We start from the raw sequence: 13,811 nt of genomic DNA, 5'->3' as shown, positions 1-13,811 counted from the left end.
CTTTGCTATTGTGAATAGTGCCGCAATAAACATTTTAACACAAGTGTACACACTGTTGAGGAAAGCATAAGAAAAAGCCATTAGAGATTGATTTGCCTGGATTTTGACGTCTGACCTATTGAAGTTACGAATTCTTTTGAGAACATGAAGAAAGTTACTAATCCTCTCCCCGCAAAAATGCACATTCACAGATATACCAAAAACCTCAAATAAAATTTAAATGAGAAGACTAAAACAATCCCTTTTTGCTTCATATTGACTTCGTATAGACCATGTTTTGATGTCTTTGAATCGTTATTGATCTTAGACATCAAGAAATAAAGAAATAAAGATGAGATTAATTTGGAGCGACATGATACACACACTTGGAGAATGGTCCAGAGAGTTGAGGACCTCAGAACTACATATATAAATTTATCTTATGGAGACAGATCCATTAGGAAATTCTGGGTTTCTTTGGAGGAAGTCAAATTCTTTTGCAGCAAAAGATGAATACATATAATTCGTCTTACGTATCAGTACTTAATATTCATGTGAAAAGTAACGTCTAAATACAGTTTCAACTGAAATTTCCACTTTTCAAACAGCTTCTATGGTGCTGTATAGAAAATCTAAATTGCTGGGTTCTAGGTAAATATAGTAAACAAAAACTTGTTTATATACTAAACAGCACAAAGATGACACTGAAGTTCAATATTTTTTAAAATGCCATTATGCCTTAGTATCTAGAAGTATAAAAACATTCACAAATAATATAATCATGGACGTGATTGCTTCCATTTTATAGTAAATTGTAACCAAAAATCCACTTCAAATAAAAAAGCATCCTTTATCTAGAACTTCGGGGACATGAAGATATAATCCTTAATAGAAATAAATCCATTATACCTATATTTCAATATAAAGTTTAGTTCAAGATCATTTACTCTCAGATGAAAAGACACATCTCTAGTCAAGGTAAATTTTTCTGTTAAGGTGGTATACTTCTTGAAAATATTACGAAAGAACTAATATACTTGAGAGATGCATTTGGGGATTTAAGCTAAATACAACTGAAACGAATTATTTATGCATGCAGATCCTTACTTATGAGTAGTTTCTAACTGCTTTTTGCAGTGCATCCCTTTTCAAAAAGAGTCATTAGAGATAAAGAAAAAATGTTATAAGGATTATACTCAACATGAATTACACATGAAAGAAAGACTACCTCCAGTGAACTTCATAATAAAAGAAACCAAAAGACCTGGCAGAGCAATGGATCACTTTTTGCTGCTTGTGGAACTGATTTCCATAAACCTTGGAGAGCCTTGTGCTATCTGTCAGATCTCCTTCATGTCAATTCATTTTGACTGCCTCCTAAAGGAAAATGTAGATTCTTTCATTTCACTGGAAAAAACTGATGGAATTAAAATATTCAAACTTGTCTTTTAAAAGTAGCTTATTATTCTACGGAGTCAAAGTGGTTTATTGTTTTAACTCATGGGTTATTGTTTCTGACAGTCCTGTGTTTGAGACACTGCTCTGTCCGTAGAGTCTACTAGAATCCAAGCTCCCCAAAATCAGGACCTTGTCTGTCTTATTCATTGATGTATCTCTAGCACACAGAACCATGCCTGACCCAGAAAATAATTGCTGGACACTGGAAGAATTTATTTGACATCTATAAACATAAGTTTCCTTATGTGTATAATAAGCCAGCTTCAAAAAGAGAGCATATGGGTGGAATGTGATTAAAATATGAAAAGCATCTGACCAATGTAAGCACTCTATAAATACTCGCTAAATTTGTTACCTGAAAATCAAGTAAAGATTCTTATGTAAGCAGTTAAGTACACACTCTGTCTCATAACTTTAAGGTCTCACAAAGTGTGCATCGTTCTTTCCTCAATTAATTGCTTATTACTATTTTAAGAACAGCCCATGTTGCCTATTCTAGCCATCAGACATCTTCCCTGGTCTCTCTACCTCAGATGTTTTACCTCTTTAAAGCCAAATTTTTCACTGTATTAAGAATACTGCTAGTGAATAGTAAGCAGCCACATCACTCTGCAAAACAAGAAACATCTAGTGCATAGATGTAAGGGTATTCATTTTTTACTATTTTTTTAACTGAAGATTTTCCTCCCCAATTTTACCTATGTCAGGGATTTCAGATTAAAATATAATGCTTGCATTTTGCCCTCTCCTAAATAAATGCCACAGCTTTCATAATTGCTATTATAAAATGTATGGGGTTTTTTGTTTTTTGTTTTTGAGTCAAGGTCTCACTCTGTCCCCAGGCTGGAGTGCAAGGGTGTGATCTCAGCTCACTGCAACCTCTGCATTCTGGGCTCAAATGATCCTCCTGCCTCAGCCTCCCAGGTAGCTGGGAATACAGGCATGCACCACCATGCCTGATTAATTTTGTATTTTTTGTAAAACAGGGTTTTGTCATGTTGCCCAGACTGGTCTCGAACTCCTGGAGTCAAGCAATCTGCCTACCTCAGGCTCCCAAAGTGTTGGGATTATAGGCATGAGCCACTGTATCCGGCCTACAATCTGTTTTCTTAAAAAAAAAAAAAAAAAAAAAATGCTCATTTTATTTGTAAGTTTTGTCTTTATATATTGAATGTAATTTCTTTCGCATCCGGGAATATATTAACAATTATTTTTCTAGGTCTCAAAGATAGTTTCTACTGCTAATAATGTATCCTCCCCCACTTCCTTCCCACGGCCATCAAATCACAGAAAATTCAAAATGCAAGGAATGAGATCATCCATTTATAGAAATGACTCATAGACAATCAATGTGACCAGAGTACAAGCCTTCAAGAGAGTAGATCTGCACTACATTTGCAACTAAGAATAACTGTGTCCAAGTAGAGTTTCATATTAATCTCTACAAAAAAGAAAGAGAAAAACAAATGAAGACCATCAAGATGGCCCCTCTGAAAGAGGATTCAACATCTGACATTGAAGTATGTCTCCAATACTTTGGGGTCCAGTGATCCCAAAACACAGAGCATCTCAACCCCTTCACTCAGGCCCAAAGATCATACAACTCATTCTCCTGGTCTTATCCCAGGCTCACTGAGCAAACTTCTAATCATAATTTGTCCTTGTGAGATTTCCCACAGAGAAAATGTATTGATCAGCAAACACGATTTCTGGATCCTTTCAACACCTTCCGTTCTCAATGTAAATGAATAGATTGGCGTTCTGGTTTTTATTTACCAATCTCTTAGTTTGTTCTGTGCAAGTCTGCCCCCTGAGGCAGACTTGTTCTTGGTCGGCTGACAAATGATGTTTCTAAGCTTGTCAGGTCAGGGCCAGGAGTGGGTGAATTCTATAAGGTAACCTGACCCGAGCGTATGCGTTTCCATTCAGGAAAGCAATGGCCCTAGTCATTTTATGTCCAATCTGTTATTTCTTCTGTCTTCTGTCTTCATATCTTTGACTAAGAATATATCTCTACACATGCTTTAGAGTGTACAGCTTCCCAGGCAAGGTGATAAAGGACAATGTTACATGGCAAGATTGATGCTTTCAGGGTGGACAGCTGGGACACAGTGGGCTGAAATGCTCTGGCCTGTTGCCACTGGCCACATGCTGCCTCCTCTATTCACCCTAGAATACCATGTTAATATTATTATTTTGTATGATATAAAAAATATTGGGAAGTGCTTACTTAAAGTATTTCACTGCTAAGTCACTTACTAGATCCAGTGTTTTCAGCATCCAGTAATAAACATACAATGACCTTCAAGTCCTTCCACAAGATTTCTCTTTGCCATTCACTCAATGTTATCTCTTGCCAAAATTTAGCCATACCTCCCAATCTTGTCAAGTAAGCCATACTATAAAATAATACATTTCTTTTCTTCCTAATGCTCATCCTGAGTTCAAAATGACTTTCAACTATAATAGCCACGCTACATCTGAGCCCACTTACTTTGAGAGGCTTTCCTTAATGAATCTAAACCAGAGGCAAATTTACAGCAGAAGTTACCAGTTTGATTGCAAGTTGTTCCCCAACACACATTCTCCTATTTTTACATAATGATAGAAACATATGGGCACATCTCACCTATGCAAAGAACACATTTCCAATTCTTCTGTGCAGTTAGGTATGGACATGTGGATTTTGCATTCAGGTAATATTTTAGTTACTGAAAACTAAGCACACCCTAAGGGATATCAGTCTCCCCTGCAACACAGCAGGAATTCAGATGTTTTCAAAATTCAAGTTTTTCTTTCAAAGTACAAACCACACTCTTCCTGAGAAAACTGGGAAAATAAATTTTTCTCCATCTCATTACAGTCTATAAGGTTGTTTCTTATAACTTGGCTATATGAGCACTTTACCCATAATATCTCACCTCAAAAGTGCAAAAACGTCTTAAAGTAAATGGTATCAAAGAGTGAAAGGTCTGAGAATTTGCCCTACTTCTAAGGTGACAAGTTAGCTTGCCATAGTTTTATAGATGTTGGCAGAAGACATGAGACTCCTGGGTCAGAGGCAATGAATTTTGTTATTTATAATACAGCAGGCAGCATGAGTTTCATGTTCATATCAGCTCTCCTGTCTCCATGTCTCTTGAGGCAACGTGTAGGGGCTCAGATACATGCTACATATACAGTGAGTCTATGTCACATCTGAGGGATACTAAACTTAGTAAACCTCCAATCTTTTATAACGAGCTAAAAGCAAAGTTGCCCTTTGCCCCAGAAGGAGACATTATTTTTATTTTACTGAATGGAAAACAAACGTGCTCTTGGCTATAGAGGGAGACACTATCTTCTTAAGCTGTTTCTTATACAAATCCTTGAAAATAATTTGAAAGACATCTGTAAGTGCTGCTGCTCACAAAAAGTACAGAAATGCAAGAAGTTCAAAGATAATTATGTCCTAAAAATAATGGGTCAGACTTTAGCATAGGCTCTGTGAAAAAAGACATAGAAACATCAGACTGAAGTATCTACTATTCTCTTTCCCCTCCCCACCAATCCCCTGCTAATGACCAAAGAAAAGAACAAGAGCAGGATTAATGATGTTTACAGAAAGAAAGAAACTGTGTAACCAAAGTAGGCATAAACATCAAGCAAGTATCCAATGAATTTGAGTTAAAGTGTCAATTAATCCTTGCTCTGAGAAATCAACTCCAATCCTTATGCAGGCCTGTCCCATATGCGTCAATTTCTGGCAAACTAGGGGACAAGGATTTGAAAGTGGTGCTCAGAACAAAAGGATCTTTCAGACAGTTGAATAGAGCAGGCTGGTGAAAGACACAGTTAGGTAACCAACATGAGCACCCAGAGAAACAAACCATTTGAAAAGAGGACTCTGGCTAATTTCTTTCTTTCCATGGTGATTTTTTCTTTATTTTCTCTTCTCCCTTATTCCCCATTCACATTATCCAAGCTCGTGTAACCGGTAAGTTGATAGCATTGTATAACCAGCATAGTTTTAAAGTGCTTTGTGTATATTAACTCTTTCAATACAACAATCCAATGAGATAGGTTCTGGCATCATCCCCATTTTATAGAAGAGAAAACTGAGGCATAGAAAAAATAAAATAAAATCTTCCCCAAAGTCATATAGCTAGTGAATCACATAGCCAGAATGTAGGAATTTCAACACCTACATAGAGATTTGGTACATTTTTCGTCAGTGTTTATTCCCTAAAATTGAAACTATTATGCCCACTTATTAATGTATTCCTGCTCTTCTCATTTGAAAACCTTTCCAAGTTAACTGCCCAAGATTCAATCTACACTTTTTAATGAAAAGCAATATTCCATTGTAAGGACGTAACAATCTATTTGTGCATTATTCTATTCACAGGCATTCACTTTGTCTCCAGTTTGTTCCCACCACAAATATTCCAGCAATAAACTTCTTTTACATAAATCTTATGCACTCATGCTTTTATTTCTATGGGCTCAATTCCCAGTAATAAGTTTGCTGATTAAAGGGTATGTGTATCTCTATATTTAGTAGACAGTTCCAGATTGCATTCTGAGTCACATTTCACCAGCAATATATAAGAACCCCCTGTCTTCTCAACCCCATCAGAGTACATGTAATTGCTCTTTTTAAATGGCACAATCTGAAGGGTATAAAGTGATATCTCACTGTTACTTTAAGTTACATTTTCTAAGTAGTGAACTTCAGATTCTTGACAAATGTGATTAGCCATTTGGATTTGTTGTATCAATTAAAGAGTTAAATCTTTTGTACATTTTAAATAGAGTTGTTTTGTTTATTATTCAGGGCTCTGCTTATTATTTAAGGGGTCTGTTTATTTTAAAGATTAGTCCTTTTCTGTCATTTAATTTTTTCCCAAATCTATATTTTCTATTTACTTTTGTGATGAAAATTTATTTATACAATAGATATTAATTCATAAATACCTGAATGTATGTCTCTTTTCTTTTATAGATTCTGAGTCCTATATCTGATAAGAGCTCTCCATCCCTAACTTTTACATGAAGTAACCTATATTTACTTCTAAGATTTTCAATGTTTAAATTTACATTTTAATCTATCTGAAGTCTGCATATATGGTGTAAGGCATGCTTCTAAACTTATTTTCTTCCAAATGAATAGACAATTGTGCCAAGATTCTTTGTTAAATAAACTATTATTTTCCTATTGAATTGAATCTCTATCATATTAAGTTCTCATATTTGCTGGGATATGTTTCTGGACACTAGTATGCTTCATTAATCCACTTTTATTTTTCTATGCCAAATATCACTGGAATTACTAATTATTTGAAGACTACACGAGAAGGGAAAGGAAATAAGCAGCAATCTGTACCAACCATTAAAACGAATAATAAACAGGAAAAACAGAGAAAATAGTAGCATAAATAATAAAATCAGATAGAAGTACACCTGAAAATCAGACAGAGGTATAGCTATTGTGGGACTAAATGCTACCATTTTCTGTCTTTCAAGCTTTGCTGCCATTGTCCCCAACATTGCTACCACAAGCTATCAAATAACCTGGAGAATGACACTAAAATAATAAATTATCTTATATCATCACTGGAAGAGAATGTTTTCAAAAGAACATGGCTTCCTGCTTTACATAAATATCAAGGCTAATTTTTTGTATTTTTTAAAACCAGTGCCACAGTAAAGCAAAACTTGTTTAGCTTAAATGGAAGATACTAAATTAATGTCATTATTTTATAATATGCCCCAAGTTTTTATAGTTAACATTATGTTATCTGAAGAATATTAATAGGCAACTATGAACTAAGTGGTAGCTGCTAAGATTTTTGGATGCCATTATTTAATCTGAGGAATACTGGTAAGCGAAAATCAAATAAATGGCAATTGCTCAGGGTACCATTTTGGCCTTGCTAACTTCTCAGCAGCTTTAACAAAGAGATGGGTAAATTTCAACCAATCAGAAAATGGTTTAACAACTAAAACACGTTTTTTCTCTTGCTGTTTCTGTTCCCTGTAGAATAGCTTATGTTCTACATCTGGCCATCTTTTTGGATGTATGAAATACTGCAATAAATGAAGCTTTTTGCTTTCTCCTTATGGATTTGAGATCCTTTTGTCATTACCATTACCTTGCTATCATTTTAGCAGTGTCATCTTGGGTACTGTACATTGTTTAAGGTAAAGTTATGTGAACAATGAAAATAATACCTACATTCAAGTATATTTGGTTCACCTGTATTCACCCTCCTTGAACAAGAAAATAATAAGCATCTTGGCAATGTCAGCTTTATTCAAGTAAAACTTTTCCTTCAGTAAGCTCAGTTTCTAAAGTATATATACCCTTTGTTAAGTAAAATGGTTCATTAACAATATGGAGAAAAGTGGAATAATGGGCATTCCTGTCAGTTCTTGGCATCTAGTCCTGATTTCAGTTGGAGATTAAATTGCCTCATGTCCTCACTTTAATAATTGCTAAGGCTGATTTTTATGAGGCTATCATGAGGAAAGATTCAAGTTTTCAAAGGAATGTCATTTAAAAGACAGAAAACTAGATGCTGATATGCCTAAGTGACTGCTAATAATTAATTAAAGTGAATTTCAATTAGTGAGTTCTTTAATATCCCAACCCTTTCCTAAAAATGTTAATAAGGTGGTAGTCAATAGGCATTATTGGGGCATTGTGGTACTAATAAATATACAAGTAATGATCAACATTACATGCTTCTTAGTCGATGTTTACTTAAAAAAAAGAAAAACAATGAAAAGCATCTACTTCATGCAGAGGAGGTGCTATACTTCTATCACCCTAATGGTGTGAAAATGTAATGATGTTTTCCTACAAAGGAAAATCTCTTTTCTTTGATGTTTGAGTTTGGCTTCCATTACCGCAGCTTCCAAAAGCGGAGAAGAAAACATACATTACCCACACTATCAAAGATGCCACTGTGCTGCTGAGAAGCATATACTTAATTGTGAGATTTTAAATGATGTGTCTGCTTTTGATTTTCACGGTGACAACTCCTTACTAAAAAAGATATAAGTAGTGCTACCTAAAAACAGAAGATGCAATGTCTTCTTACTTCATAGAGGTATATACAGAAAAAGAATGATAAATCACTGTATTCTGTCATCTTTGTGATTTTATTTCATTCTGGGACATTCAATTTAACATAAACTTCTCAAAACTGCATAAGAATGAAATTCCCATTATACTGAGAAACACAAATTAAAATAGAATCTAAATAATTAGGCACTAAATGCATATGATATTCTAGTAGATGGTACACTTTTTCAATCCAATTAGAAAGTGTCATTGCAAATTATTAATGAACGCTAGTCTATGAAAATCACTCTGTCTTAAACATGCAGTCATTCAAACACACACAGATGGTGGCTTAAAAAGAGGATAATTTAACTTGCAAAGTTGTTGCAAGGATTAAATTAGATAACACACTGCAAAGCACCTAGTTCATTATTAGGTAAAATATATTGCATTATTTATAAATTTCAGAGATAAGGACAAATATAAAGTGAAGAACTTGGAGTTTATAATATTTCATGGAAGACAGGAAATAAAAGAAAAAGGGCAAAGAAATAGGGTGAGAGATATAATGAGTTACAGAAAGAGCTGCATGTGGGAGAAGAGGACAAGAAGACTGGATAGGGGCAGTGAATAATCTACTCCAATGGAAGCCCCATTTGAGCGCTTTCAACCAGAAACTTTTGCATCTGAGAGGTCCCAGTGTTTGTACCAGTGATGCCTACCAGACTTTTCTGACACTGCTCAAAAGAGAACTCCTTGCCAAAGGAGTTGTACAAGCTTTCACAGAAGCCACACAGAAAATGGGTTGATATATTCAGTACTTCTGTGCATATTCTGATATTAGGCATCCTAAATGAATTATAGCTATACGTAAAGTCAGTGGTTCCATGGGTCGGCTGTCTATGCATCGTCTACATGCCATGTCTCACATGTCATAATGGGCATGCGTTATGTCGTAGGTTCAGTTCTGTTCAATAAATGTACTAATCTAACTTTGTGATGAGGAAGCCTACCTTGCATTTTAGTTATTTCCTGAAGTCTGGAGAAGGGAGGGAAATATACCACACTTGTATCCCATGGAACGAAATTTTGAAGAATTCACAAAAATCAGCAAAAGAAGTACTGCTACACAAGAAAATGTAGACAAAGCAACACAGGAGGATGCTAATCCACTAACTTGATTAGAAATTGCTAATACATGTTCAGAAATCTATGTTCAGCAAATTAAGGTTAGGTACTTATCAGTTCAATTTGAAATTGAGGCAAAATTTGACTGAAAAGTCCCGTGTGTTCCTATTCACATCTAAACATTGAGAATAGTATTATACAATTCAAGCGCTATTAGAAATATTTCAGAATAAAGATTAGCTAGGTTCTTTGACTATATTAGTCAATTATTTTCAGATAAAGCTCATATTATGAAATTCTATAATTGTTTGGACTGAAGTTAATGATAAACTTTATGTTATCAATAATATTAAATGTATTCTGCACCCCAAAAATAAGGACTATGTTACTATAAGAAAAGAACATTCAAGCCGGGCACAGTGGCTCGTGCCTATAATCCTACCACTTTGGGAGGCCAAGGCAGGTGGATCACCTGAGGTCAGAAATTTGAGACCAGCCTGGCCAACATGGTGAAACCCTGTTACTACTACAAATACAAAAATTAGCTGGGCATGGTGGCGCAGGCCTGTAATCCCAGCTACTCTGGAGACTGAGACACAAGAATCGCTTGAACCTGCGAGGCGGACGTTGCAGTGATCCAAGATTGCACCAAAGCACTCCAGCCTAGGCGACAGAGTAAAAGAGCGTTCAGAAAAAAAAAAAAAAAAAAAAAAAAAAAAGGCTCTTGGAGATTAAAAATGCAATAGCAGAAATCCAAAATCTACATAAAGAATCTCTTAGAAGAAAAAAAAAACACAAAAATACAGAAATTGAAACTATAATAGAAAACATAATTAAAGAAACAACCCATATTAGATTATGATAGTAGGAGTTTCAGAGATATCACCAAATACAGACTAAATCATTCAAGAAAATTTTCATAACTGATAGATATGAGTTTCCAAATTGAAAAGGGCTAAGGGCCCAGANTCCATCTCAAAAAGAAAAAAAAAACACAAAATACAGAAATTGAAACTATAATAGAAAACATAATTAAAGAAACAACCCATATTAGATTATGATAGTAGGAGTTTCAGAGATATCACCAAATACAGACTAAATCATTCAAGAAAATTTTCATAACTGATAGATATGAGTTTCCAAATTGAAAAGGGCTAAGGGCCCAGAGTAATGGATAAAATGGATGGTGATATACAATATGCTTAAATAACACTGAACACATATTTAAGCACTGCAAAATACTCCAAGTGAGAAATCTTCAATAAGATGAAAGCAATAGAATTTCTCATGATTTTCAACATATGAGAGAATATTTACATATCTGGAGAAGATTTTATGTTTGCATTGGTGATAAATACAAAAAATAAGTATATGAAAGTCAAAACAATTATTAACTCCAGGAAAACCAAAGATCATATCCAAAAGAAAAATGAGAGTTTTCTATATGGGTCAGCTATAAATAGCAATGACTTGGTTATTTAATGTAAACCCTAATAATTGATCTGAACAAAACCAACATACAACTACACTGGAAAAGTGCATGTATGTGCTAGGGTCAGTGGTGATCCTGTGAAAGAGAGGAAACTTAATTTTACAAGTTATCCATTATTTAACAAAATGACAGGAAACATTAAAATATTTTAAAAGTTGGAACTAGTAACTTACAAAGAGTAGGAAAGGAGGGAGGGTGTCAATGCAGGAAGAGACTGTTGTCATTCAAAACAGCTTAATTTGAGTTTAAAATTATTTTCACATATAACTTTTATAAAGATAAAAATGCCCTTAAAAAGCAACCTACTTAGGCCCATTGCAGTCCCCATCAGCTCAAACTCAAGACTTTTCATCAAATAAGTTTGGATTCCTGCCTCCCTAATCGTCCTTATAAACTAAAAAGAGCTAGATGCTTTATTTAGCAAATGTCAGTCCTTGATTATTCTGCCCTTTGTCTTGAGATTAAACCAAAACAAAATTTTAAAAGATAGTCTTATAGCATTATATGTACATATGTGTGTGTGTGTGTGTGTGTGTGTGTGTGTGTGTGTGTAATGGCCATTTCAAATATCCTACATGGATCAAAACAATTTACTATACATAACTAACAATGCTGGTACTTGGAAGGCTATAAAAAGTCACAATTGAAATATGTTTCCTGTCACCATTTATTAAATTGTAGTTAGTGTTGATAGATTGCCATTGTTACCACCTAAAATATTAAACAACTTTCGGACTATCTTTAAAGAACTATATATACACACAGTCTGAGCCAAATACAAAGTTAAATAAACATTAGCAACAAACCTAAGCTGCATATAAACAAAAATTGAAATTAAATATAAAATATTAATTTAATGTTCCAAAGAACACAGGTTTGAGAGGATACATGACAGAAACTTCTATAGGCATTGCTTGTCTTGAAGAAGAATTCAGAAATGAAAACTTTCTCATGGGTGTCAGAAACACTTTTTATTTTCCTCTGTATTCTCACGATCATTTATAAAACACGTAGTTTAGTTTTACCTTATGGAATATGATTATTGAGGCCAAATCTTTAAGCTCTATGTATTTTTCCCATATATGTGTAGTTCAACCAAAACTTGGTTATCAGCTGGGGCCATGAAGACCCAAAGTAACTGTATGCCACAAAGGTCTCCATTAACTACTTAAATACCATAGTCTCTTAGGATCCTAAAGTCCAAAGTTGCAGCAAGGGTCAGATCTGGGAATTGAGCAAGGCTAAATGTTTACTTTAAAATTGAGATAACTCAACAATCTGGTTTTATAAAATTTACACTTTATAAATTAATTTCTATTACTTTATATGGGAAGTTGCCTATTACCTTCACTGCCACTGAAACCTAACCTTTCATTCCTAGGGGGGAAAAAGGTATTTTATGATGTATAATATGATCATATAACCAGATTATAAACATTCATTATTTATTATTATTCTGAGTCAGGAACTGTGGGAGATCCAAACATTTATAAAATACAGATCTCCCTAAAGCTCACAATATGGAGGAGGCTAGGAGACAAATTTCTGGGAGTCAAGGCTGTAATTACAGAGCTGTACAAGAGAAAATCAAAGAAATCCTCAGATAATCTGTCCAGAAGTTTGAATCAATAATGAAATTCAGGACTTATGAACTGAACTTTTCTGAGACCTATATCTTAGATCACTTATACTGTCTATTTAAATAATTTTTTCATGTAACGGTGACATTTTTTGACTAGATACGTCTTAAGGCTCCTGGCAAAAGATACAGAATGTTTCTGATGAGGTTTGGTTTCACAATTGAACTCTCGTCAGCGGAGACATTTAGGAAAATACAGCCAGAGAATTAAAATTTCAGTGATCGAGGCTTTTGTCACTTACCCATTTGCTAGGCCCATTTACCCCCTAAAATCAAGTTTCGTTGGAATGCAGCGCCCCGCTCATTCAAACCTCCACGGTGGAGTTGCGAAGATGCCACATGGCGCTGGGCCCTCCTCACTGGACACCTCTGTGGGGTGCTTTACAGACCTCAGGGCCACGGTCACCAACCTGCAGCGTTCCCAGTTCCCTTCCTTAATGACCTCCCCAGTCCTTCCTAGGTCGCTCGGAGGAGTCTGGAATCTGTCCTCTGTCGAGAGTTCCAGGGACTCGGATACCTGCCCCAGAACCCCCAGCACCTACCCCGTCTCCACCTGAGCCCTCTCAAGTATGCGGCCCATCTTTTTCCCTCGTTCTGACCCCACCACCACAAGGCCCATGGCGGTGACACCTCACGAGGAGAAGGGCAATCACCTTGAGACCCATCGCCCTCTGAGACCACGGACCACGCTGCCCCATGCTCCGGACTGTCGCTGGCTCCTCCTCACACTCACTCACACTTCAGCCCCTGGGAAGGCTTGCCTGCGGACCTACCGGCTGCGTAGAAGGACAGAAAAAGTCCAGACAGGAGGAATGCGACCCTCACACTCTCACAGCTCCGCGGCGTTCACCACGTGGGCAAAGGGACGACGGGAAGACGCCCGTGAACATGCGCAGTGAGGTCGGTGCCTGCTTTGTGGGCTGTGGCGCCCCTCCTCACCCCACCCTATCCGCGCAGCGCAGTCCTCTGCCCTCTCCCAGGTTCCCCCTGAAGACTTCGGAATGTGTCTTCTGTGGGCTGTTTCATATGCCTCCTTGACTCAAATACCACAAATAATTCCCCTCTTC

The 13,811-nt window shown here is 36.0% G+C and overlaps 1 long non-coding RNA gene across 1 annotated transcript in view; it reads right to left on the bottom strand.

Annotated features, from left to right (window-relative positions):
- Positions 1 to 13,575, bottom strand: part of LOC108512007 (uncharacterized) — a 227,282-nt gene extending 213,707 nt beyond the window's left edge. Inside the window, exon 1 of the long non-coding RNA XR_001880459.1 lies at positions 13,518 to 13,575. This is a non-coding gene — a long non-coding RNA (uncharacterized LOC108512007). The remainder of the gene's footprint in view (positions 1 to 13,517) is intronic.
- Between the last annotated feature and the right edge of the window lie 236 nt (positions 13,576 to 13,811).

The sequence above is a fragment of the Rhinopithecus bieti genome, unplaced genomic scaffold (assembly GCF_001698545.2).
Source record: "Rhinopithecus bieti isolate Rb0 unplaced genomic scaffold, ASM169854v2 scaffold_28090, whole genome shotgun sequence".
In the NCBI taxonomy this organism is placed as follows: Eukaryota; Metazoa; Chordata; class Mammalia; order Primates; family Cercopithecidae; genus Rhinopithecus; species Rhinopithecus bieti.
Note: the sequence above shows the minus strand (reverse complement) of the source record. Positions and strands in the feature narration are given on the sequence as shown.